This window comes from Saimiri boliviensis, chromosome 2 (genome assembly GCF_048565385.1).
Source record: "Saimiri boliviensis isolate mSaiBol1 chromosome 2, mSaiBol1.pri, whole genome shotgun sequence".
Lineage (NCBI taxonomy): Eukaryota > Metazoa > Chordata > Mammalia > Primates > Cebidae > Saimiri > Saimiri boliviensis.
This window is the reverse complement of record NC_133450.1, coordinates 66,211,242-66,239,063: the sequence shown is the minus strand read 5'-3', so window position 1 is coordinate 66,239,063 and position 27,822 is coordinate 66,211,242. Positions and strand designations below refer to the sequence as shown.

Below are 27,822 nucleotides of genomic sequence, written 5' to 3'. Positions count from 1 at the left end.
GCCTGATTACAAAAGCGGTCCTGATTCTGCTTAGACCCTAGAGCAGGACTCTGGTTTGGGGAGTTCACCTCTCCCTACCTTCTGCCGTACAGGAAAAGGGAGAAGGGGGACACTCACATCACCTGGTGCTTCTGAGTGTCCCTGAGACGCACTTCTAGTTTGACAGTCCTGCCAAAGGAAATGAGAAGCGATAAGTGATCCAGCCCCGATTAGATCAGCTGCCCTGGGAAAGGTGCTGAGCCAGAGATATTTCACTGAAATAAGGAGAATCTTGGGAATAGATTTCTGGCAAGCAATCCCGAAGCAGATATGGTCTGAATTGGAAATAGATTTCATGTGCAGATAAAGTCTAATAAATGGCAGGTCACTCAAAAATTGTATATCATCAAGTCTCAAACAGTGTCTGCGAAGTTTGTTATCAATAATTTAACACGAGAAGAGCCTAGCCCTTAGCAAATATTTAATTTCAAAACATACCTACTGATTTACTCAGATACAGCATACATAGTATATTAAAAATATATTGCAAGAAGCCAAACGCCAATAAAGCTTCACTTAGGAGACTGGCACACTTTTGCTTTCCAAATCCCGTTAAGGAAGGGAAGGGCCTTCCCTCCGCAGAGCTAGTCCAACAGCGGTTTTTAAATTGCACTAGAGAAGAAATTTGCACATAGACAATACCTGAGCCCCTTCATTCCCAGGTCAAGCAACATGCCAGATAACACATGTACAAGTACTGGGGACAACAATTAAGGTCCCCATCAGACTGTGCATGCTGTGCCTGAGGGTCATAAGAGGATTAAAGCAAGGTCAGGGCCAGGCATATAATCCCGGCACTTTGGGAAACCGAGCATCACTTTAGCCCATGAGTTCAAGACCAGCCGAAGCAACATGGGGAGACCCTGTCTCTATTTTAATTTTAAAAATTAGCAGGGCTTGATGCGGGGGCACCTGTGGTCCCAGCTACTCGGGAGACCAAGGCAGGACGATCCCTTGAGCCTGGGACGTCAAGGCTGCAGTGAACCATGATTGTGCCATTGTACTCCAGCCTAGCAAGACCCCATCTCCATAAATAAAATAAAATAAAAATAAAGCCAGGTCCTTAGTAGCAAAGAGGAGTCATTTTTTTTAAGGAGATAGGAGGCAATGGGAATTCTCTCCATGGCCGCTGTTTGCAATTATTGTCTGAGCCACTCTCCCTTCAGCCCCCACTCAACCATTCACTCTATTCCAAAGCACATCCTCACCTCCTCCTGGTGGAAAAGTGCCCCCACAAGCAGCCAACATTGACAACAAGGGTTCTAGACAAACGGATGTTTTCTAAGAGAATGGTAGTTCATTTAACCAAGTTAAAAAGCGAGGCATGGTCTAATAAGAACACATTCATTCCATGCTTGTCAATTCCCGAATAAGGTTTCCAGTCTTCTCTGGTGGGGCAGTCATAAAGGCCCTGGCAGGGAGAGAGCAGAGAGAGAACCAAAAGGTGCCTCCAATCATCTTCTATCCATCAAATGGGGAGGGGACCACTGAACTGAGAGCTTGAGGAAGCTTGGTGCCACTCCCAGCTCTGCCCCCTGCCAAGCCACAGCCCCAGGATTCCACCCACCATCTCAAAGGGCCCTTCCCTCCCACAGTGTTGGAACATAACTGTTATCAGCTCTCAGCAGAAGGATTTCCTACCACTTTCCATCGCTATACTGGAATCTCAATGGGAAGCTTCTCTGATCGTCCCACAGGCAGTAGCTGGAACAAGAAAAGAAGACTGAGCCAAATGTCAGGAGACCTGGCTCTTAACCTCCCAGCTTATCGAGACATGCAAAGACCTCCGAGCCTCCTCCAGCTCTTAAAATCTCTTCCCTATGAAAATCAGAATTGCCTTTACAGCTTTAAAAAAAAAAATTATAAACGTCTAGTTCTTCTGTATGTTGTTGTGCCTTTATAGGGGAGGAAGGGTATACTGGAACTCTAAAACATTCAACCACTACCCCCACCAGCTGATCTGTATGCAAACATACCTAACAAGGCCAGTGGAAAGCTTAAGCAGATTCACGTAAGAAAATCACAAAGTTCTCTAAGCCAAAGTGAGGTGTTGATAGCAAGGCTGTCTCTCCTGGCTCTGAGGAAAGCTAACTCAGACTCAGTTTCTCCTTCATAAACTGCAGTCATCCTTCCTCCTCTGTTTTCCCTGACAAAATCCCCACCTTTCTGCCAGCCCACAACGGGGACCCCCAAGAGATACCAACTCTAGAAGGCCATAGTTAAGATCACTTTAGTAATGACCTTGAAGGACCCTGCTACCTGGGTAGGCTCACAGGTCAGCTGGTGACCAACCACTCCGACCCTTGAGATTCATGACAGAGATGGCATAAAGGAAACTGGGAGGTCGTTTTGGGTCAGTAAACCCTGGCTCGGGTGGGGATGATAGGAAGAAGGGATGAACACTATAGTAAACTCAAGCAAGGGGCGCTGGAGAAACTGCCCACTCCCTGCTTTTACCAAAGTAAAAGTCCTCTCCAATGCTGGTGAATTCTCTGCAAAGCAAAAACCCAGTGTGCGACTCATGGTTACCGCCAAACGCAAAGCACAGCTCCAGAGCACACAAACCACCAACTATGTACAAGTCAGCATTCTGGAAGCAGAAGGAACTGCCACACTCAGGCCCTTGGAGGCTGCTTAGGGGAAGCTCTTTTCCTCTCTCGTGGCATCTCTTGATTCAAAATTCAACTTAGGCCCCAAATCAGAGTATACCGATGGTCTCTAACAACTGTTTCTTATTTAGTGTTAGTAACCCCAGTTCATGCTTTTGTTTACTTTGAGAAGCACTAGGCAAAGTCGTGGCCACATGATTGGCTCCCGAAGCTGGCCTGGGGCTGGCAACTGCTCTCCAGCCTCCACGGCAGCGCCTATGAAACTCTCCATTCAGCAGAACTGGTGACCAGATGCTTCCACGCCTCACCGATAAGCTCCCCGCTCGGAAGTTAGGCTAAGTAGAAGAAGAATCAGGTCTTTGATTTGTGCGCAAGGTCTCATGGAACCAAATTCCATGACTGACACTGTAAGTGACTTGTCTTCGGTCAGTTCGACACCTCTGGTGGCTCCCAAATTTATTTTTCAGAGACACCCATCTTGGGCAATTCTGGGAGTCCAAGAGGGGAAATGTTAGAAATATCAAAAGAGCCACGCGCGCTCGCATTTAGCACATTGTTAGAACAATATAAATTTAGGGCATTTAGACCACTTTATATTAACTAATTTAGAAAAGGTTGCTTTCGCAGACTTTGCCGGCTGCTTTTCACTGCCAAACTAAATACTCCACTTTAAAATACGCCCCGTGTACTCATGTGATTTCTCCTTTTAGGCTAGGAATGTAATGTTGACATAAATGTCAAATAAAATTAATGAGAGAATGGGCCCTCAAATGGTACTCCTGTGAAGGGAATTTGTTAGACTGGGACCTCTGAGCCCAGATATATATATAATTATATAAGACTCAGACAAGGAAAGAATCTGAATGTTAAGTTTTAGCAAATGTATCACCTTTATCAGAAATGCTGTTACCTACGGGGGAAAAAAAAAGGCAGGTTGTAAGTAAGATGAAAATACCATCAGATTAGAAGCCTGTTAACGGCAAGCTACTGCAGAATTAGAAGGGTGGCCCATCGGCCGGGTATCGAATCCTTCCCTTATCTGTATAGAATTCGGATCAGACGTCTCCTGTTCCCCAAACACTTCCGCCGTTGACTTTGCACATGGACCTCCTCCCACGCAACCCAGCGCCTTCTCTCTCTCTTCCATCTCTCCCAACTGGCCACTGTAAAAATGGCAATTAGAACAGTAACAGCTCTTTTTACTCAATAGCCAAAGAACTGGGTACTAGCAGAGTGGCTGACTTCATCCATATGCTGATACAGGACTACTTTGTCTTGTATCTGTAGTCTCAAAAATCTTCCCCAAGTATAATAGAATCAGAGAAAAGCGCTCTAATCGTCGGAAAGAGCCCTGGGCTGAGTAAAGCAGCCAGTCTTCTCTTGTCACAGTAAAAGACTCGGAGTAAAATTTCCCGTAAACACAGGGGAAGCCTAAATGTACCCACATGCCAAGGAAAATGGCAAGAAAGACCCACGTGCAGCCAGAGAAGAGTCTCTGCAGAGGTTCTGCGAATGTCTAGGGTATGAGTTAATGCCTAGAGGGGCAGAGTTTCCAAGAAAACAGCTATGGTCTTTTTCACACTTCAGAAGTGAATCCTAAGGACTAGACTCCACTCACCGCCTTCCTTTTTCATACACTGATCTCAAGGACAATCACCTAATTTTGAAAATTCACGATGTCATCCCTGAATAAAATTATAAGGATAGGTTTCTATTTCCTTCCAGTTACCTAGATATTTCTGTCTTCTGGAAAAGCCCCAAAAGACCAGTAGATGAATCATGAAGGTCCTAGCAGTGACTCCTCCAATGGTAGGACTCATAAAGGGATCAAAACCTGCACATTCATGGCAAACGACATCATGATGAAATGATGCCACACATCTTCACAAAGTTCACAAAATCCATATATCCCTGGGGCAGTCACAGGGAATTTCTAATTAAATTACAGGGAGGGAAAGAGAAAACGTTTAACTACCAGCTTCAAACAACCTCACACTCCTTCTGTTCACTAGGAAGTCATTCTTACCCTGGGTAATGTGGAATGTCTCCTTCGGACCTGGAGAAATTTCTCCATTTCCTCTTTCTTTTTCTTCAGGCCATCAGTTCATCATGAACAAATATGGAAATTTTCCTGAGGAGGAAATTCAACTACCAAAATAACTCCTTCATAATTCACACGTGCAATCACAACGGTGATTAATAAAAACCTGAAACAGCTCCTAAAAGCCTAAAGCATTAATTACTCTGTTAGATGTCAGGACTCTATGAAAACCTACGACAGCAGGTTACTCAGGCAAATTAAATCATGTGAACTTACAGTGGAAAAAGAGAAATCTTCCCTTGGTGGATTTGCAACCTCGTAAATGTACGCTTTCGAAGAGAGGTGACCAACCCACAGCTCTTCAGGGCTCTATATTTCAACCTTGAAAGACATATGAAAGGGAAAAAATGCCATTGCAAATTGAATTTATGCTGGGATGAAAGGTAATATAATATCCTTTGAAAGACCTAAAATGGATGAATGATACTTTTCCATTAAAGAAGAAACTAATTCTCTTTGACTGTCTAGTGCGTCCAGCCCTGGGCTTTTGCAACACCAGATGCCCGCTTCTCTTCTGGCAACTTCAATGAGAGTTCCTTCTCAGCGATTTTTGCTAGCTCCTCTTTTTGCAACTCATCTTGACATTTTAGTGCTCAGGACTCTGTCCAGGCACTTCTGTCTCTGCCGCGCCCTCCCTCTGGATGATCTTGCCCAACCTTCTAGCTACAGACACCACATCCATGCTGATGAGTCCGATTCTCCATGACTCTCCCCTTGAGCTCCAGATGGGTACATCCAGCTGCCCCCCACCCGGACACACACAACAGGCATCTCAAACTTAGGCTGAGCAACACAGAATTCTCATTCTCCACTTCCCCACCCAAAACGTGTTCACTCCAAGTCCTTCCAATCTCAGGAAATGATACCACCTTCCAAAATCCTCAAAGAATCCTCCATTCCTCCCTTTCCCTCACCCTTCATTTCTGATCTGTCAGCAAGCCCTGTTGACTCTGCTTCCACACACATCCTGAGCCTCTCTTCTGTTTGCCATCCCACGTCCTCACTCTAGCCAAAGCCCCCTGCTTCTCTCCCAGACACTGTCCCTCCTCATAATTGGTCTCTCTAATTGCATCCTCCACACAGTAGCCAGAATGAATTTTTTGTTTTGTTTTGTTTGAGACAGGGTCTGTCTCCTTTGGCCAGGCAGGAGTGCAGTGGCAAAATCACAGCTCACTGGAGCCTCAACCTGCTGGGCCTAAGTGATCATCTCACCTCGGCCACCTGAGCGTCCAGGACTACAGGCACATTCCAACACACCTGTCGGACTTTTTAATAAAAAGTTTTTGGAGAGATGAAGTCTCACTACATTGCTCAGGCAGGTCTCAAACTCTTGGCCTCAAGTAATCCTCCCAGCTTGGCCTCCCGAAGTGCTAGGATAACAGGCATGGACCACCATGCCCAGCCCATTTTTTTTTTTTTTTTTTAAGACAAGGTCTCGCTCTGTCACCCACGCTGAAGTACACTGGCATGATTATGGTTCACTGCAGCCTCAAACTCCTGGGCTCAAGGGATCCTCCCATCTCAGCCTCCTCCCAAGTAGCTTGGACCACAAGCACATGCCACCACGCCTAGGTACTTTATTTTATTTATTTTTTAATGTTTTAAAGATGGGGGTCTCACTATGTTGCCCAGGCTGGTCTCAAACTCCTGACCTCAAGTGATCCTCCTGCCTCAGTCTCCCAAAGTGCTAGGATTACAGGCAGGAGCCACTGTGCCCAGAAAAAATATTCTTTTAAGAATATAAATCGAATTCAGTGACTTTGCGTAAAGTCCTCTAGGTGTTTCCCAATATACCAGCAATAAAATCCACATTTCTCTTGCCCATAAGCCTTGAGGTGATGGGCCCTGCCATTTCTTCTCCCAGCCATTCCACAACTCGCCAACCTCCAGCCACACTGGTCCTTCTTCCTGTTCCTCAGACACGCAAGCTAGTCCCACCTCAGGACCTTTGCATGTACAAGGCTGGCATCTTATCTGCAGAGAACCCTTGTCTGGCCACGCTTACCAAATGGTGCCACTACCATTCTTTCTCATTTTTTTTTACCCTGGATGGTTATTTCATGCCCCATAGTATCTTATACATTTATTTGTTTAGCTGTTCGTTATTTCCTTGTGTCCCCAACTGAATCATGGGAGAACACTTACTAGCTCACTGCTACAGAGTATATACCCAATAATCCTTAATAAATACATAAAGGAATAAATGTATTTCTCTACATTTCCCCCCAACTTTATGAGATAGTTTATTCCTATTCTGAAAAGAAAAAAAAAAAATTCCCAGAGTTCAATGCGAAGTTATAGAGGTAACTGAAGGCAAAGCCAGAATTTGAACCTGAATTCATCTGACTTCAAAACTCATATTTCTAAACACCAGATTGGTCTTTCTGGCAGAGTCTAGAAAATCAGTCAAGAGCAGTAATTTTCCTCCTAAGATTCTCCAGAAATAAGTTGCCTGGGAACTTGTATTCAGCTCTTTAACCACAATTACCTCATCTATAAAACAGATGAACAAAATGAGTTTCTTACAGACATATTAGAAGGAATAATTTCCTTCCAGATTACAAGGTGTTTTGTAAAGTCTCAGAGGATGGTTCTCCAGGTACCATGCTGAGTAGCTTTAGCCAAAACCGGTTCTGTGCTCAAAGGAAACCACCGCCAAGGGCTCTCAGTCAAGCTGGGTTAATTGTATAAATACCGTCAGGAGTTAAGGACCACATAATAGTGCCATATATGGACTCCACTTTCTCAAAACCCTTCAAGGAGATGCAGTCTCATCCTACTAGAAAATGCTAGGCAAAGGAAGGAAATAGATGATTTCTAGATGGTCCCCCACCTCCGCCCAACTTCCATCTGTGTGATTCTTTGTCCTAACACCTGATCCCCCTCCAGAATTGAGACAGCTCTCCCTCAGATATGTGTTCCCTAAGGATCTTGATCTGGTTTTATTTCTAGTGGGAATACATTTGCTCCATAACTGATGCAAGTTGAGGGCAAGGGACATGACATTACTTTATTTCTTCTAAATCAAATTAAATCTGAATCCCAAAGCCTCACTTAATGGAAATTTAATTTCAATTATGTTTTTAGGTAACTTTTCCCCTTCTGGGGTCAGAGGGACATCTTGGGGGCTTACATGGTACCTAGAAAATAAGGGGAAATGGCCAAGTGTAGTGGCTCATACCTGTAACCTCAGCACCTTGGGAGGCTGAGGTAGAGGAATCACTTGAACCCAGAGGTTCAAGACCAACCTGGGCAACATAGTTAGACCTCATCTCTACCAAAAAAAAAAAAAAAAAAAAAATTAGCCAAGCGTGGTAGTGCATGCCTGTAGTCCCAGTTACTTGGGAGACTGAGGTGGAAGGATTACTTGAGCCTGGAAGGTGGAGGCTACAGTAAGACGTCATCACGCCAATGTACTCCAGCCTGGGTGACAGAGTGAGACTCTGTCTCAAAAACAAAAACAAAAAGGGCCAGATGCAGTAGCTCATGCCTGTAATCCCAGCACTTTGGGAGGCCAAGGCAGGAGGATCACCTGAGGTCAGGCGTTCAAGACCAGCCTGGTCAATATGGTGAAACCTTGTCTCTACTAAAAATTTCAAAATTTGCTGGGCACGGTGGTGTGTGCCTGTAATCCTGTCTACTCAGGAGGCTGAGGCAGGAGAATTGCTTGAACTCGGGAGACAGAGGTTGCAGTGAGCCAAGATCATGCCACTTCACTCCAGCCTGGGCAACAAAAGCAAAACTCTGTCAGAGAGAGAGAGAGAGAGAGAGAGAGGGAGAGAAAGAGAGAGATAGAGATAGAGAGAGAGAGAGATTGAATAGGAAAAAAGCATGTGGTTTTCAGTTCCCAGGGTCACTTGCACAATATGTGTCATCTGACTGTTCCCCATTACCCACTCCTTTCCCTCCAAACCAAGTAGGACCACAGGAGGGCTTGGCTATGGCTCCCAGGGCCATGGTGTTTAATGTTAAGTCCATCCGGCATCCACGTGCTACCTTATCCCAGAGTTGTACATTCTGGGATGCCACAGTCAATATGGGTCTCTGCCACTTCAGGGATTCCCTTCCTAGAGTCAGAGAAGGCCATCAGCCCCTCACAATCTCCTATCATTCACACTGAACCATTTTGTCTTCTCAGTTCCTAGCATCTGCCTTCCTCAAATCCTTGACTTTTATCCAGTTTCCTAACAAAAGTCTGAGTCGGGGTTGAGTTCTAGGTATCTGGAAATCCAACATTCAGCCCCTGGACACAAAGTTGCAACATCTCTCTGAAGCAAGGGAGTCCAGATTCAGAGTACAAACATTTCAATGTTTTATTGGGAAGGAAGAAAAATAATTCTTTTAGGTCTTCTGCAGCAGTAAGAACAAACACACTAATGTGTTCACCAAGTGTCACGCCACAGGTTTCCCACGTTCTCCTTTCATAATCTTAATAAATCTCATGGCTCCAATAGTTCTCTCTATGGGAAGCATGTAAATCATTGTGTCCACCCTTGTTCCCTTCCCAAGCATGTCTTGGTATTTTCAACTGCCTGCTACTCATCTCTACCAGGCTGCATATCACCCCAAACTCATGTCCAAAATGAAACTCATCACTTACTTCCCAGTCCCTTCTCCAGGGTTTTCTATTTCTATTAACAGCCATGCATAGTGTTTAGCACATAATCAGCATGCAATAACATTTAAATTGGTGTAGGAATAGATGAATAGCCAACTGAAGAGCCAACTTACCTTAGCCTAAGCATGAAGCCTAGGTGAGTGGACTTCAAATCACCTTTTAAAAACCGCTTTAGTGGGATATTATTAACAAATTTAAATAACGCAATTGGATAGGTTTTAACATATGTACACACCTGTGAAACCATCATCATGATCATCATCTCCAGAAGTTCCCTCTTGCTCCTTTTAATCCTTCCCCCAGCCATGTCCCCTGCCATCTCAAATCACTCATACGCTTTCTGTCCTTATAGATGAGTTTGCATTTTCTACAACTGTATACATATGGAATCACATAATATATACACTATTTTCTGATAGGGCTTCTTTTACTTTACACAATTATTTTGAAATTCTTCCACGCTGTCACGTGTATCAGTAGTTTATTTTTATTGCTGAATAATGTTCCGTTGTATAGATATACCACCATTTGATTTCTCATTGATCTGTCATGGCATTTCCAGTTTGGTGTTATTGTCAATAAAACTGCTATGAATATTGCAAATAAATCCTTGCATGAATGTACACTCTCATTTCTCTTAGACTGGCGCTCTCTAGGATTGTAATGAGTACATCATATGGCAGGTGTATGTTTACCTTTTTCAGAAATTGCTAAACTGTTTTTCAAAGTGATTGCTATGGTCTGAATGTTTTTGTCCCTCAAAATTCATTTATTAGAAACTCATCCTCAATGCAGCATTGTTGAGAGGTGAGTCGTCTGGGGAAGTGCTCAGCTCCTGAGGTCTCTGCCCTCATAGATGGATTAATGCTCCTATAGAAGGGCTTTCAGGAGTAGGTTCTCTCTCTCCTGCTCATTTGCCAGGCAAGGACACAGCAGTCACCCCTTTTTCCCCTTCCACCTTCTGCCACTGAAGGATACTCAAGAAGGCCCAATGCTGGCACCCTGATCTTGGACTTTCTCCAGATGTAAATTTGTTTTTTCTTTCTCTCTCTTTCTCCATTTTTATTTTCATTTTTTGAGATGGAGTCTCACTCTGTCACCCAGCGTGGAGTGCAGTGGTACCATCTCAGTTCACTGCAACCTCCGCCTCTGGGGTTCAAGCAATTCTCCTGCCTCAGCTTCATGAGTAGCTGAGATTACAGGCACATGCCACCACATCTGGCTAATTTTTGTATTCTTAGTAGAGACGGGGTTTTGCCACATTGGCCAGGTTGGTCTGGAACTCCTGACCTCAAGTAATCCCCCTCCCCCCGCCTCAGCCTCCCAAAGTACTGGAATTACGGGTGTAAGCCAATGCACCCAGACTATTTATTTATTTTTGAGACAGAGCCTTGCTCTGTTGCCCAGGCTGGAGTGCAGCAGTGTGATCTTGGCTCACTGCAACCTCTGGGTTCAAGTGATTCTCCTGCCTCAACTTCCCGAGTAGCTGGGGCTACAGGCATGTGCCACCACCAGGCCAGGCTAATTTTGTATGTTTAGTAGAGACAGGGTTTCACCACGTTGACCAGGCTGGTTTCGAACTCTCGAACTCACAATCTGCCTGCCTTAGCCTCCCAAAGTGCTGGGATTACAAGCATGAGCCACTACACCCGGCCATGACACTAGGTAATTTATAAAGAACAGAGGCTGGCCTGTAATCCCAGCACTTTAGGAGGCCTCGGGGGGCAAACAGCTTGAGATCAGGAGTTCAAGACCAGCCTGGACAACATGGCAAAACCTTGTTTCTACTAAAAATACAAAAATTAGCTGGGCATGGTGGCGCGTGCCTGTAATCCCAGCTACTCAGGAGGCTGAGGCAGGAGAATCGCTTGAACCTGGGAGGCAGAGCTTGCAGTGAACCAAGACTGCACCACTGCACTCCAGCCTGGGCAACACAGCAAGACTCCATCTTGATAAATAAATAAATAACCTAGTGTCGATATTCTGTTATAGCATAAATGTACAATGACTGTGGTTGCCCAATTTCACATTCCCACCAGCAGAGTACGAGAGTTTCCGTTTCTTTACATCCTCATGAACATTTAGTATAGTTGGCCTTTTTAATTTTATACTAGGTGGGGTAGTATCGAAATATGAATTTCATTTCATTTTTGTAAAGACTCATAATGGTGAGTACATTTTCGGGTACTTATCTGTCATCCATATAGCTCTTTGGTAAAGTGTCTCTTTTCAAATTGTCCACATTTTATTGGCTGACCTCATTTTTCAACTTAATTTTTTTCAGTATTCCTCTCTGTGTACCATTCACTCTAATCAAACTCACTTATAAGCCCCTCTACCCTTTCACCTCACACTTTCCTCTATAATTTTATGGATGCTGTTTTCTTCGCTTTAAATAACTTAATGCCTTCTTCACCTACATTTTTGGCAATTTGAATTCTACTGATCCTTCAAGTACCAGAAGAGATGCTACGTTCATTCTCAAGTCTTTCCTGAGCCCAGTTTGAGAATAACCATTGCCTCAGCCAAGTTGCTAGAAATTTCTTTTTCTTCTGCCATTTCTAACTTTCTACCTTGATTTCCTACTTATTTGTTGTTGTTTTAAGTAAGAAAAGTAATGTGTTTAAGTCACGTCTGCTTTATCATATGTATGTTAGAGAAATTCATTCCCCCCAGATCTTTGAGGTTTACTTTACCCAAACTCATTCATTAAGCAAATATTCTCTGAGCATCTACTATGAGTCAGGCATTACTGGAGGCCCTTGGGATACATCCATGAGCAAAACAGAGACGAAAAAAACTCCCTGTCCGTGGAGAGTTGACATGCTAGCAGAGGGAGACGAATAATAATAAAGAAATAATAGGCGAGTCTGAGTACAGTGATATTTACAACTAATTGACGATAACAAGTTATAGATTTCCTTGCTCCTTCTCCCACTCCACTTGACTAGCAAAAAAAAAAAAAAAAGAAAGAAAGAAAGAAGGAAAGAAGAAAAGAAAGAAAGAAAATACACACAACAAATAGTCAATTACATAGTATGCTGAAAGATGAATGCTTGGCAAAAAGAAAAGGCAGTGCACGGTGAAGGAGATGAGGGGAGGAGATGAAGGATGCTAGAGATTGCAGGGGTGAGGCAGGTGACAATTTTAAATACATGGTCAGGGTAGGTTTACATGGGAAGTAACACTCAAGCAAAAGCTTGGGTGAGATGGGACGGTAGCCATGAGGCTACCTGGGGTTACTCCTTGCTGTGCACGCTTCATCACCTTCCTATAGTCTATAGACCACAGGTCATGAGGTGGCATCTCTGACCGATGCAGCTTGCTATCTTCCCTCTCAAATTACCCAGCACCAATGCCTGGCCTGGCATCCCAGATCAGAAGTATTTGCTGAATGAATGACAGAATAAATGAATGCATGGACAGGCTTCGAACCTGCTGGGAAAAACGTCAAAAAATAAGGAATAAAACGAAAGAAAGACGTAAGAAAAGAGAAGAGAAAAAGATTAATACAAGAGAGAGGATGCCGAAAGCTGAGGCTTAAAAGGAAAAAGAAAGAAAAAGCTACCAAAGCACTTCTCACAAGAGAAACCTTGTCATGGACTCTGCGGAGGTTTTAGGTTCCTGATCGCAAAACCAGCAGCAGAAGCTGATGTGGTCTCCTACGCTTACCACGGATTAGCACGAGGTTCCTGAAGACGTCATGCTATCTCCGGAAATAAGCTATTAAACCGCTCAATTGCAACTACTCTTGCCAACCATGATTCAAAAAGTGTGTGTTATCTGAAGGAGACTGATGAAAAGGTACACTTTTTGTTTTGTCATTTGCTTATGCCTCTATCTAAGGAAATATTTAAGATGGCTTACTCAATGCAGGCGATGTGGGGCAGCAGATTTAAACTCAACAGGCTCGCAAATGCTCACCCTGACAAACCTCAGGTCCTGGTATTCCCTCCCACCATTTCACTAGTGTACCTTTACTACTGGTGAAGTGCACCCATCAGGATTTGTTTGCTAAAAACACAGATTTGATTCTAAGCTTTTCACATCGATGCAAAAAGGGAAACATTTTCAATTACATGACTCAGTATCCATAAGATAAAAGCAAATCAACTATTTGTTCCTGAAGGTCTTTATAAAGAGCTCACTATAGGTATTAGGCAGTGTACTCCAGAGAAACAGAACAGTAGATGTACAGACATGTACGGACATTTATAGAGATTTGTTTTAAAGAACTGGCTTGCACAATTATAGGGGCTGGTGACTCCAAAGGGTACCCTGGCAGGCTGGAGACCCAGGGAAGAGCTGATGTCACAGTTCAAGTCCAGAGGCCATGTGAAGGCAATATTTCTTCTTTCTCAGGGGAACCTCAGTCTTTTTCTCTTATGTTCTTCAACTGATTGGGTGAGGCCCACCCACATTATGGAGGGTAATCTGCTTTATTCAACATCTGCTAACTTTAATGTTAATCTCCTCTAGATAATCCTTTCCCAGCAACATCTAGACTGGTGCTTGACCAAATATCTGGATATTGTGGCCTAGCCAAGTTAATACATATAATTAACTACACTCTCTAAAGCAGGATTTGCAAATTCAAATGCCCACAAGAGCCAGGCAGACAAAAAAAGTGAGTGAAGCCAGTGTCAGATGATAAAGAACGATAAGGACTTGGGTCATCTAGAAGGCATATGCCTCATCTAAAGGCAATGATATTGAAACAAATTTAAAGCACTGTGTGGGCGAAGCAACATTTATCTCAGGGTAAGAAAGCCCAGGAATCAGGCTAGGCACAGTGGCTCACACCTGTAATCCAAGCATTTTGGGATGCAGAGATGGGCAGACCACTTGAGGTCAGGAGTTTGAGACCAGCCTGGACAACATGGTGAAACCTTATCTCCACTAAAAATATAAAAATCAGCCGGCCATGGTGGTGGGTGCCTATAATCCCAACTACTCAGGAGGCAGAGGCAGGAAAATTGCTTGAACCTGAGAGGCGGAGGCTGCAGTGAGCTGAGACCACACCAGTGCACTCCAGCCTGGGTGACAGAGCAAGACTCTGTCTAAACAAATAAATAAATAGCAAGCCCAGGAATCACAGTTTAGGTAAATTAACAGATACGACAATGGGTATATGGGGGCTTTTTTGTTTTAGCATCTGATATAGTTTGGATCTGTGTCCCCTCTAAATATCATGCCAAACTGTCATCCCCAGTGTTGGAGGTGAGACCCGGTGGGAGGTGACTGGATCATGGGGATGGATTCCTCATGAAAGGTTTAGCATCATTACCTCCATGCTGTCCTCACAATAGTGACTTCTGGCGAGACCTAGTCATTTATAAGTGTGTGGCACCTCCTCCCTCTCTTGCTCCTGCTCTGGCCATGTGACGTGTCTGCTCCCCCTTTGCCTTCTGCCATGACTGTAAGTTTCCTGAGGCCTCCCAGAAACCAAGGAGATGCCAGCATCATGCTTCCTATACAGCCTGCAGAACCGTGAGCCAATAAAGTCTCTTTTCTTATAAATTACCTGGTCTCAAGTATTCATAGCAATGCAAGAATGGCCTAATATAGGGTTAAAAAAGCCCAGGAATCATGACTTGGGTAATGTAAACATTCAGCAATGGGTGTAAGTAAGCTTTTCTGTTTTAGCATCCAGAAACTTAGCAACCATCAACACTGCCCGATGACACCAAGATAAAGCACAATTCCAGGAACGCTCCAGGCTAACATTATATTATATAGAGAGATCTCGAATGGCCAGGTTAAATTCAGGAACAGGTCAGATAACCAGCAATCTTCCACAGATACCACCATGCCTAAGCAAATATTGGAAAGGTATTGGGTAGCAGCATATTTGCAGTTAAACTCCTGGTGGGCACGTGGACTGTAGCTCTCCTGTATAGCTAGTTAAGTATAAAGATATGTGATTGAAGACACAGTAAGGGTAGGGCTGCTGTCTTCATGCAGAAGGATTTGGCAAAGACAGAAACCCAAGGCATTCGGTACCCATGGGCAAAGCCAACACTCCTCTGAAAAAACAATGATTTCAGGACCGTTCAGTACACACACAACTGGAGCGTCAAGTTCCCATGACTGAAACACTTCTAGCCTAGAATTTTGTGAAACCTAATCAAACACACATCTTTGAAAGGGTGTACAATGTCTTCTTAGCGTGGCTGCAAAGACTAACTAGTCACAAAACATGTGCCACAAACCAAGTGACTTGCTGTATGTTATTATTAACTATAAGCCAAGTCAAGGTTGGGAAATATCTACCAAAAAAAAATTAAATATTTGAACTGCAGTCATTTTTTTCTGATAATAATTAACGAGCACAGCTGTTTACCATCCGCACTCTCAAATCATGAGACTAAAACACCCTTGCCCTTGTATGAGATGATGCGTTCTTCTACTATCTAGAAATGATACACCCTTCTCTCCAGACCGTTACCCAGGCTTACAAAAGAATTTCAGATTTGCCTATAGCTGTGAGCCACTTAAAAACACAATAAACTCGTTGGAAACTTTAATAACTTCCACAAAATCAAATCATTGGTAAAAGTCAAATCGGTCTCGTTTTGAAAAATCTCAAGATGGCAGAAGTCACCACCCGTTCCTGGAGGCTGGTTGTGGTACTCTTCACAATGTGAGAATCCCACGGCCCATGCCAGGCCTCAGAAGAGTTTCCTGTTCCCAGCTTTGACTGCATAAGGGGAAGAGGAAGAAAAAGTGCACCCAGCCAAGGTCTGTAGGCGACGGCTGTGGCCACACTGTGCAGCATGAATTTGAAATGCTGCGAAGGCAGCCCAGGACTGGAAGTTGGATGCTTTCTACCCTGAAACCACTTAGCAACAGTCAAGATGCAGCTTCTTAAAATCAGCCATGAGAATGAAGCTGGGGGCGCCTATTCCTAGTGATTTTTTATTTTCCATAATAAGCAAATCCTGAGAAGGGCTGTGTGGCTGTATTCACATCACAAAGCTCCAAAGGCTATTTTAAGAGCACCCTGTTTCTGCTTAGGAGAGGAAGGGAAACTCAGCCCCTTCAGGCACCTCAGAGCTGTCCCAACTTCCCCTCCTGACTCCTCCGATCCGAACAGTTTGCAAACAAGGCAGCTTGGCCAAAGAGGGCAGCCGTGCTTGGCACAGGGGATGGACTGATGTTTGGCAGGGCCCAGGTTTCCTGGGCATCTACGCAGCCAAAAGGAAGAGGAACTTACTAGGGGTTGGATATAGCACCAAGCTGATGTTACCATTGGTATCTACCTGCCTACCAATGACAAACAATAGAGAAGATTTTTTTTTTAAGCTCAGAAATGGAAAAAGGGCCGAGTATTTCAGTGATGATGGAAATGGGCAAACCAATCCATGAATGATTCTTAAGCCCTCATGCTTGACTTGTAAGTAAACTGAAGATGTGCAAGTCAGCCTTTCTGCCCTGGGAGGGTTAACGTGAGGTGGGGAGAGGAGACCACGGCAGATGAGGAAGATGAAGGAATTTCTGGAGACTGAGGGGATATGGAAAAGTGACAGCTGAACTCAGGCAGAAGGAAGAAAGCTGACACTCAGATTCCAGCAGAGGGGAGAATGGAGCAGAATCAAGTGAATCCTAAGAAGGTTCAGGAATTGGAGGCATCAGATACAGACAAAGTGAGGGTGAGGTGTGGGTTAGACTTGCTCGGGCTCAGAAAATAATACAACAAAGTTGAGGCTTCAGAAGCAAACCCAGAAGGAGCATCTCTCTCTCTCTCTCTCTCTCCGACTTCCTCCTGCTCTCCTGCCTCTCACCCCTCAATCTCCCCCGAGGCAAGCCATAGAAACTAGAATTCCTCTTCCCCAAAGCAGGACACAGAAACCAGAACCCCTCTCCCCCGGGGCCAGCCATAAAACCTACAAATACAACTCTAACTTTCTCCTCCCCACCCCTGCCTTTCTGTGCAAGAAATTCTCTGATCTACCTTGTCTGATAGTAGGTCATAAGACCCCCATTTCAGGGAAGGTTTACCCCATAGCTGGAGTGAAAGAATGCCACACAGAGAGCCCAGCAAGAATCTGAACGGCCAGGCCTTGCTGGATCATTTTCTCCTTGTCCAATCACAGCTCTACACTACTGTCCACTCTTCATCCAATTGAAGCATAAAAATGGACAGTTTTCTCTGTATCTTTAGGTCTTCATTCCAAAGGCTCTTGCGTCACATAAAGCTATGATTAAGTAAATTTGCTATGGCTGTCTCTCGTTAACCCGTCTTTTGGTATAGGAGTGTCAGCCGTGAACTTTATGACCGGGAGAAATGGGATCACCCTATTCCAAGCTTACAGAATCTACAATGAAAAGTTAGATCTTCATATTCTCAACCCTGGGAACCACAGCTCGGAAGAGTGCAGAGATGAGCCATCAGACTGAAAAGCAGAGGGCAGAGCTAAACTCTGTGCACTGAATGGTAAGAGCCCGTGACCCCTTGACCACCTGGCCCTCATTTATATTTCCCTGAAGACTTACAAAGGTGAACGACTTTTCACATGTTTATCCGACATTTGAATATCCTCTTTGGTGAAGCCCCTATTTAAGACTCTTGTATATTTTTCTACTGGGCTATTTTGTTTTCCTTGAATTGATTTGTAGGAATTCTTTGCATATCCTTCATATAAGCCTCTTGTAAATTATAGATGTTGTAAATATCTCTTAATTTGCCTTTCATTCTCTTAATTGTATCTTTTGATGAACAAAAGTTCATTTTAGTATAATCCAATTTTATCTATCTTTTCCTTTAGAATTGCTTCTTTTGGGTCCTGTGCAAAATTATTTTCCTAACCAAAATCAGGAGTATAGTATCCCATATTGTCTTCTGGATATTTATTGTTTTGCTTTTCGTATTAGGTCTAAGATTCACCTGGAATGGGTCTGGGTATACAGTGTAAGCTTAGAATGAAGTTTCGTTATTTGTCTATATTGATATTCAATTGACCCAAGACTGTTTATTTAAAAGACTGTCCTGTCCCCACTCTTCTGCAGTGCCAATTTTGTCATTAATAGTATGTCTGCATATACACAAGTCTGTTTTTGGACTCTATTCTTTTTCACTATTCATTCATCTCTGCACCAATGCAATCCTTCATCAATTACTCTAGTATAAAATAAATCTTAATATGTGGTGAGGAAAGTCCATTTATCTTATTCTTCTTCAAAAATACCTTGCCTAGGCTGGGTACAGTGGCTTGAGCCTGTAATCACAGCACTTTGGGAGGATGAGGTGGGTGGATCACTTGAGGCCAGGAGTTCAAGACCAGCCTGACCAACATGGCAAAACCTCCTCTCTACTAAAAATACAAAAATTAGTCAAGCGTGCTAGCGTGCACCTGTAATCCCAGCTACTTGGGAGGCTGAGACAGGAGAATCGCTTGAATCCGGGAGGCACAGGTAGCAGTGGGTGGAGATCCAGCCTGGGCAACAAGTGAGACTCTGTCTCAAAAAAAAAGTACCTTTTCTACTCTTGGCATTTTGTGTTTTCATATAAATTTTAGAATTGGCTTCTCAGTTTTCAGAAAACCCTCAGGATTTTGATGGGGATTACACTGACTCTACACATAACTTTGAGATGAACTGACATTTTTAAAAAATTAAGTCTTTCATTTCATAAACAAGATTGGTCTTTAACTCTCTCAATAGTGTTTTATGGTTTTCAGTATAGGGGTCTTCCTATCTTTTGTTAGATTTATTCCTAGGTAATTTGATTATTTTTATTCTAATGTAAATTCATATTCTGTTTATTAGTGATAAAGAGAAACACAATTTATTTTTTCATATTTACCTCTTTCCAGCAAACCTGCTAAATTCATTTTAGTTCCAACAACTTAACTGAAATTTATTTTGAATTTTCTATATACCCAGTCATTTTGTCCCTCAATAATTATAGTTTTATTTATTCCTTTCTAATCCTAATACCCTTATTTCTCTTTCTTGTCTCATCATATTTCCTAAGATCTGCTGTGCAGTAATGAGTAGAAGTGATGATAGATAGCAGATTTGTCTTTTTTCCTACTCTCAAAGGGAAAGTTTTAACATTTTACCCACTCAGTATGTTTCTTACTTTTAATGATGTTGGCTGTTTTTTCTATATACCCTTCTTACAGTAAGAAAACTTCCTTTTTATTAGTTTGAAGAAGAGTTTTTTTTAAATTGAGAATAAATGTTGGATTATATCACATACATTTTCTACATCTACTGAGATTATCATGATTTTTTTCCCTTTACGCTGCTAATATACTAAGTAACACTGACTGACTTCAAATATATTAATGTATTACCCTAACCTTGCATTTCTGGACGATATCATAATGGAGTAATTTATTGCTGGATTCACACTGCTAATGTTTTGTTTAGGATTTTATTTTATTTTATTTTTGAGATAGAGTCTCGCTCTGTCACCCAGGCTGAAGTGCAGTGGCACGATCTCGGCTCACTGCAACCTCTACCTCCCCAGTTCAAGCAATTCTCCTGCCTCAGCCTCCCATTGCAGGCACGTGCCACCACACCCAACTCATTTTTGTATTTTTAGTAGAGACGGGGTTTTGCCATATTGGCCAGGCTGGTCAAACTCCTGACCTCAAGTGGTCCTCCCACCTTATCCTCCCAAAGTGCTGAGATTACAGCCATGAGACGCCGTGCTTGGCCTTGTTTAGGATTTTAAAATTGATATTTATGAATGAAACTGGCTGGGAATGTTCCTTTCTTATTTCAGTCAGGTTTTACATCAAAATTCTACTGGCCTCTTGAAACAAGTTGGGAGTATTCCTTCTTTTTCAATTCTCTGGTGGAGAGTTTGTGGAAAATATGTGTTATTTCTTCCTCAAATATTTGGTGAACTCAAAAGGAAAACTATCTGGGTCTGAAGTTTTCCTTATGGGAAAGTTTGTAATTACATATTCATGAAGAGACATAGAGCAACTCAGCCTGTTATTTTTCTTATAGCAGTTTCAGCAAGTGGCATTTAAAAAGTTTTGTCCATTTCCTCTAAAATGTCAAATATATTGTCGTAAAGTTTTTCATAATATTCTCTTATTATCTTTTAAATATAGTTATGCCCTTTTTTCATTCCTAATATTGATTGATTGTGCCATTTTTTCTTGATTAGTCTCACCAGGATTTATTGATTTTATTAGTCTTTTGGCTCTGTTGATTCTCCCTAAGGTAAGTTTTTTATTATTATTATTTCATTACTTTTTCTCTTACCTTTATTGTCTCCTTCCTTCTATATTGTAAAAAAATGTGGTGGTTGTTCTTTTCTAACTTTTTGAAATTAATGTTTAGGATATTTATTTTTAAACCTCTCTTCTTGTCTATTATATGCATTTGAGGCTTTAAATGTCTCTGCAGGCATCGCTTTAGATGCATTCCACAATTTTTGGTATGTCACATTTTCACTGTCATTAATTTCCAGATATTTTCTACTTTTCATTGCCATTTATTCTCTGACTTGTGATTGCTTAACTTCTAAACATATGGAAATTTTTCAGTTTTTTTTTTTGTAATTGATTTCTAGCTTAATGTCACTGTAGCTGGAAAATATACTCTATGATTTCCATCCTTTGAAATGTGTTAAGAGTGGCTTTATGACTCACCAAATAGAGAACACTGGCAAACGTTCTATGTGTACTTGAAAGGAATGTCTATTCTGTATTTGTGGGGTGCAATGTTTTATAACTGGATGATGTTTGTAAATTAACTTTGTTCAAATTTTCTATATCCTTACTTGTCTCTAGATTTTATCAATTACAGAGAGGTATTTTAAAATTTCTAACTATATATATGTATATATATCTGTATTTCTCCTTATATATATCTGTATTTCTCCTTGCAGGTCTTATAATTGTGTGTGTGTATGAGAGAGAGAGAGAGAGAGAGAGAGAGAGAGAGAGCGCTCAAGTGAGCACAGTATAAGTAAACTGAATCTTTCTTATTATGAAATATCTCTCTTATCTCTAACAGGATTCCTTGCCTTATAATCTTTCTTTGAGTTAGCTATGCAATCTTTCTTTTGCATGGTATATCTTGCTACATTCTTTTATATCAGGCTCTTCTTTATGTTTATAAGAAAGGTATGTCTCTTTAAAGCATAGTTTTAAAAATCCAATTTAATAATCTTTTGACTTTTACGTTGACTATTTAGTCAATTTATCTTTCATATAATGGCTGATATTTAGATATAAATCTATTATTCTACTACTTTTTTATTTGTCTCACCTAATCTAGGATCCTTTTTCTCCTATTTTTCACCTTTGTTTGAATTTCTTAAGTATTCTTTATTATTCTATTTTTCCTCTTTCTTAACTTGTTATTTATACTTTCTGCATAATTCTTTTAAAGATTTTCTAGAGTTTAAAACATGCATCTTAACTTATCAATGACTAACACAACTTGGTTATCACTTCCTGTACACTACAAGGAACTTAGAACAATTTAACTTCATTAACTTCTTTGGATTTATGTTCTACTTGTACTGTGTATGTTATTCCCTACATATTTTAAACTCCACAGTACATAATTATTATTTTATACAATCAATACTTATTTCTTATTTCTATTCTCATTATTTCTATTGCTCTTCACTCCTCCTTACATCTCTGAGCTTTGATCTGGGATAATTTTCCTTCTGTCCAAAGGATACTCTTTAGGGAATATTTTCTTTAGTATAGATCTGTTCATGACTGTTTAAAATGATTTATTCATTTATTTTTAAATAGAGACAAGGTCTCACTACATTGCCCAGGTCCTGGGCTCAAGCGATCCTCTCACATCAGCCTCCCAACATGCTGGAATTACAGGCATGAGCCACCATGTTCAGTCTAATGATAATTTTTTAACATCTTTAATTCTGCTTCATTTTTGAAAAATATTTTTGGTAGAGATAGAATTTATAGTTAATAGTTGTTTTCTTTCAGCAGTTTGAAGATAGTATTCCATTTCCTTCTGACATCTGTTTCAGTTGAAAAGTCAGGTGTCAGTCTTATTGTTCTTTTAAAGATAAGAGGTACCCCCTCCCCAATCCTGATGCTTTTCAGCTTTTCTCTTTGTTTTTGTTTCATAAAAGTTACCATGTTGCCCCTATGTTGTTCTCTTTGGTTTTGTTTTCAGAAATTTTACTATTTTGAATCTCTGTATTTATCCTGCTTGGTGTCCTAGGGCTTCTGGATTCTGTGGCTTTGTGTGATTTGTTAGTTTTGGAATCATCTCAGCTATTTTTTTCCAATTATTTTTATGTCCCACTTTCTCTCTCCTCTCCTGCTGAATCTCCAGTTGCATGTATATTAGGCCTTTCCACCATGTTTAATATGTCTTTCACAATCTGATTATTTATTTTCCAACTGAAACCTTAAAAATGCTTTATCTTTAATATTTTCTTCTGCTCCACCTTCTAGTTCACTAACTCTCTCTTCAATTGCATCTACTCTATTGAATCCATCCATTTGGTTTTTTAAAGCTTAACTTTTTAATTATAATTTACATACCATAAAATTCACCCATTGTAAGTGCACATTCAATGGTTTAATTAATTCAGTTATGCAACCATAACCATCACCACAATCCAATCTTAGAGCCTCTCCATCAACCAAAAAAGTTCACCCATTTAGTTTTTAACTGCAATAATTGTATTTTTCAGTTCTAGAAGGTCCATTTGGTCTTATTTACAATTTTCAGTTCTCTGGCAGGGTTTTCAACCTTATCTTTTAATTCTTCAAACATATTAATCACAGTTATTGTAGGGACCATATCTGATTAATCTATGATCTGGATCTCTTGTAGGTATATCTAATTTGCTTATTTTTATTGTTTTTTTTTAATCGTATCTAGTCTTCTCATGTGTCTATTATTTCTACTGACTGACAGATACAGTACATGAAAAACTAGTGATGACATGAGGTTCTGGGAAAAGCATCTTCCTCCAAAGAGAATTTTTACTGTCGCTTCAGGCAGGCATCCAGGCTAGGGGCACTAATCTGAAGTCATTTGGGATTTGGATTCAGTACCTGTATTTTATTTCTGATTCTCCTAGACTGCGGGTTCTCAATGAAAGCCTAGGTTGTTTACTAGGGCTTCTGCTCCTTCATAGGACCTAAATACAATTACCACACCCTCAACCCCATGAACTCATTGAAAGCTCTGCTAAGTTTCTTAATCTCTTAGCCTCTACTTTTTGAACTGAAATTTTTCTCAAGAAGATAAAACTCAAAAGCAGAGTTCACCTCTCTGAGTTTTCCACCACCCCTTACTCACCCCACCAACCCAGATCTTGGTTCCGCAAGTCCCCATTGCCTTGATGGCTCTCCAGTTTTTCCAAACTGCATTTTTTTCTTTTTAATTTTGAGCAGGTTTTCTCAGCAGAAGAGTTGATCAGAACAAACCTGATCTACTATTGCTAAATATACGCGCTACTACTGTAAGTTAGGTGACCATAATTTATACAACCAGGATGTTCTTGAAAATGAAAGTAGATACTACTAGTGATTACATAGCGGCAGTAGGCATACAACAAATCTATCACAAACATGTCAGACTGTATGGTCGCCCCAATAAAAATGCATGGAGTGAATGAATTCTCTTAACAATCCAGAGGGATCAGAAAGGGCTCATTTCAACACAACATTTCAGAAGAAACAACTGAGACAGATTAATAATCTGATGTCCCATGGAAATTCCACTGTTGTTTGTAGGGCCCCTTCTAAGCTCCTTTAGGGATTTAGGTTTTTCTTCATTTTTCTTTTTTGAGACAGAATCGCACTCTGTTGCCCAGGCTGGAATGCAATGGCACAATCTTGGCTCACTGCAACTTCTGCCTCCTAGATTCAAGCTATTCTCCTGCCTCAGCCTTCTGAGTAGCTGGGATTACAGGCACACGCCACCATGCCCAGCTAAGTTTTATATTTTTAGTAGCAACAGGGTTTCACCATGTTGGTCAGGCTGGTCTTGAACTCCTGACCTTGTGATCCACCCGCCTTGGCCTCCCAAAGTGCTAGGATTACAGGCATGAGCCACTGTGCCTAGACTTTTTCTCCAAATTTTTATTTTGGGCAAATAAAATTTAAATTTTTTTTCAAATTTTTATTTTGCCTAAACAAAAATAAATCAATTTAAGAATCACACTGGCCACATCAAGAATGTGGAGGTCTGGTCTCTTCCCTTTGCAGTGACTGAATATTTGGTTTTAAGGACAGAATTAAACCCTTACTCATTGTGGGAAGAGACTACTTAGGGGCTCATTGCATTCACAGAGGGAGTTAACTGCTACAGCCTGCCAGTTCCTGGACCCTATATACTATTAATGCCCTTGGCTGAGACTTGGTGCATTTGTGTAGTTTTGGAAACTCCTTCAAGTAAGAGAGATTTTTTGTCTGAAAAAAATAGAGAAGGCTTTGAGTTGAAAAGAAAGTGAGTACAATTCACAAGAAGAGCACTGCACCATATTCCCTTTTCTATTTTATTAGAAATGCTGTATTTTACTCTCATTTAGCAGAAATTCTATCCCTTATTCCATGAAGGAAACAGCATAATAAGTAAAGGGCTTGCTCTGTCTTGGCTTCTGAGAGAGCTAGATTTGCCTCCTGGGTCATCTTCTTAAGTGAACTCCTTTGGGCTGGAGAGCTGTTCTCTGATTAATGCCAGAGCCAAGCCCAGGGAGATGCTCAATCAAATAAAGTAGCATTGATGCCTAATTATAGACTCACCATGTCTTGTATTTTGCAGCCTGACCCTTCCTGGAATTTTGACGATGCTATTCAGGATATCACTTCCTATTCTTAATCTGCATATTTTAGATGGCTTGATTCAAAACAATGTTTTGGATACAAACATTCCAACATTTTTCCAAAACACAGGCTTTATCAGCATATAAAGTAATTTGCCACATGCATTGTATTTGCATCCTAGCAAGTGGATAATAGATTAGAGTTCCTAAAATGTCCAGCGTATTTTCCCATCCATAGTATACTGCGGTAAGAAAGAAAACGACTCCACGAAAAGAAAACAAAATATGATTCCACAATTTAACTTAGGTCCACATGCCATTGTCATTTATTAAGACCAGTAACAACAGAAAATCAAAACGAGGCACTGAAAACACTGAGCCTAGCAACAAAGCGCTGAGTGAAGCTCAAGTACAAGGTGATATTGAGGCCGGTGACCTAGGATCTGGTTCAGCTGAGATTATCTATGGCCCTGGGAATAGTCAAGAGCTAAACTCCTCTGCTTGTTGATTTGCTAAACACTGGCCTGGAGACAGGTCAGCCTCCCTATGCAAGGCCTAAACCCAAAGAAAAAATGAGTGCAAGTTCTCTCTTTTTTTTTTCTTTTTTCTGCTTCTCAGTTGTTTATCTATAGACATCCCCAAACTTTTTACACAGGGGGCCAGTTCACTGTCCCTCAGACCGTTGGAGGGCCGCCACATACTGTGCTCCTCTCACTGACCACCAATGAAAGAGGTGTCCCTTCCTGAAGTGTAGCGGGGGGCCGGATGCGGCCCGCGGCCGTAGTTTGGGGACGCCTGGTCTACACTCCTTCATCTAATCCTCTGCAGGGCAGGGTCTTACCTCCCTCCACCCAGCCCCTTGATAGTACTTGCACTCTATAGACCTCAACAAATATTTCCAGGTGGAGTAAATGAACTCTCCTAACAATTCAGATAGAGCAGAAAGGGCTCACTTCAAGATAACATCTCAGAAGAAACAGCTGAGACAGACTAATCTGATGCCCCGTGGAAATTCCACTATGGTTTGCAGCATCCCTTCTAATCCCCTTCAGGGATGTAGCTTTTTCTCCAAATTTTTACTTTGGTCACTTTCAAACCTCAAGAGAACCTGAGCCTGGGCAACGTGGGGAAACCCTGTCTCCACAAAAAAAATATAAAAATTAGCTGGGCGTGGTGATGCCTACCTGTGGTCCCAGCTATTGGGGAGGCTGAGGTGGGAGAATCACTTAAGTTTGGGAGGTGAAGGTTGCAATAAGCCAAGATCACACCACTGCACTCCAGCCTGAGGGACAGAGTAAGACCCTGGTCCCAAGAAAAAATAAATAAATAAAGTAAAAGAAAGAAAACCTGAAGGAATAATACAATGAGTAAGAGGCAGACCATAAATAACATCTGCATCCCTAAATATGTTAATAAGTGTCTCCTTAGAACAAGAACATTTTCCTTCATTCAGAGGCTTTTTTTAAAGCACACTGACCATTCAAAACTGAATGGTAGGTGACATTTTCAAAAGTCCAGCACAACATCCACACCTTCAAGGAATGTATTATACAGTTGGTGACTTTGATTGTACAAACATAAAATGACTTGGGGTAATTAAATCTTAAGGTTGTTAGTGCTATTTTTAAGTAAAATAAGAACTCAGAGAAGTGAAAAGTAAGGGTGGATGAAGTTTCCAAGAGGAAATATGGGACAAAGGCGGACTCGCTGTTTATCAAGCCTGTTTCTTCTTCTTCCTGGGCAAACACCTAAGCCACCTTCTCAGCAATCTCCCTTGCAGTCAGATGTAGCCACCTTGCCAAGTTCTAGCTAATGGAAAGGGGGAAAAAACCACGCCACATCTGAGCCTAGCCATAAAAACCAGCCACTCATGAGCCTCCACGTGCTCTTCCTTTTTTGCTAATATGATCCAAATGAGCACCGTCACCTTGGAGCCAGGGGTTGAAAATGACAGAGTCCCAAAATGCCAAGTAGTTGGCTCTCTAAAACCTGAAAGAGAGGTATCCGCTAAGCAGGTCACCCGTTTTGGGTATGTAAGAAACAAACTTCTCTTGTTTTGATTCATGGCACTATCTTGGTTTTGTCAAAGAAGCCAGCATTACCTCAACTCGTATGTGGGAACTTAAAATACTCCTGAATACGTGCAGAAGGAAGTGATAATTTGAAAATAAGGAATATGCTTTTTTCTCTATTGCTTTCTGCACATATGTTCTGTACCCTAGTTGGCCAAAGGCATTCATGTGTTTCGGGGTATATAAATATTATTAAAGAAGGAATACGAAGAGAAAGAAGGATGTCAGTTTCTTTTCTGGTGGGATTGCAGAATAAGTACCTGTCCAATCCTCCTACTGAAAACCACCAAAAATGCTGGACAAAATATTTCCTCAAAAATAGCTTGAAACATATTCATGAGCTTACACACACAAATAAGGCACACTCAGAACAGAATAGTTATGTTCGTTTTCACTTTGAAGGCATTTAACAAAGTGGGAGAACCTGAGCTTCTGTTTTTACAAGTTAGCAGGACACAGGGGAAAGGAGATAAACTTGGTGACATTTACAAAGGCGCACCAAGGGAGCGTGTGTAATAGGCATCCAGCTACAGACAGGACTTTAAACTGCCTGTCTGAAAAGTAAGTGCTGAGCAGAAAGGGAAAAGTCTTTAGTAAAAATATGTAACCACAAGGTAGTCCTTGCAAGAGTTTACAGGACAAATTGA

At 41.6% G+C, this 27,822-nt stretch overlaps 1 protein-coding gene across 13 annotated transcripts in view; it reads right to left on the bottom strand.

Annotated features, from left to right (window-relative positions):
* Positions 1-27,822, bottom strand: part of FOXN3 (forkhead box N3) — a 470,182-nt gene that overhangs the window by 426,289 nt on the left and 16,071 nt on the right. For 2 of the 13 annotated variants that reach the window (XM_074393484.1, XM_074393485.1), the window contains exon 1: positions 118-27,816. The exons of the other annotated variants lie outside the window; for them this stretch is intronic. The gene's annotated coding sequence lies outside the window, so the exon portion shown is untranslated. Of the gene's footprint in view, positions 1-117; positions 27,817-27,822 lie in introns of those variants that run through there. 13 annotated transcript variants of the gene reach the window in all.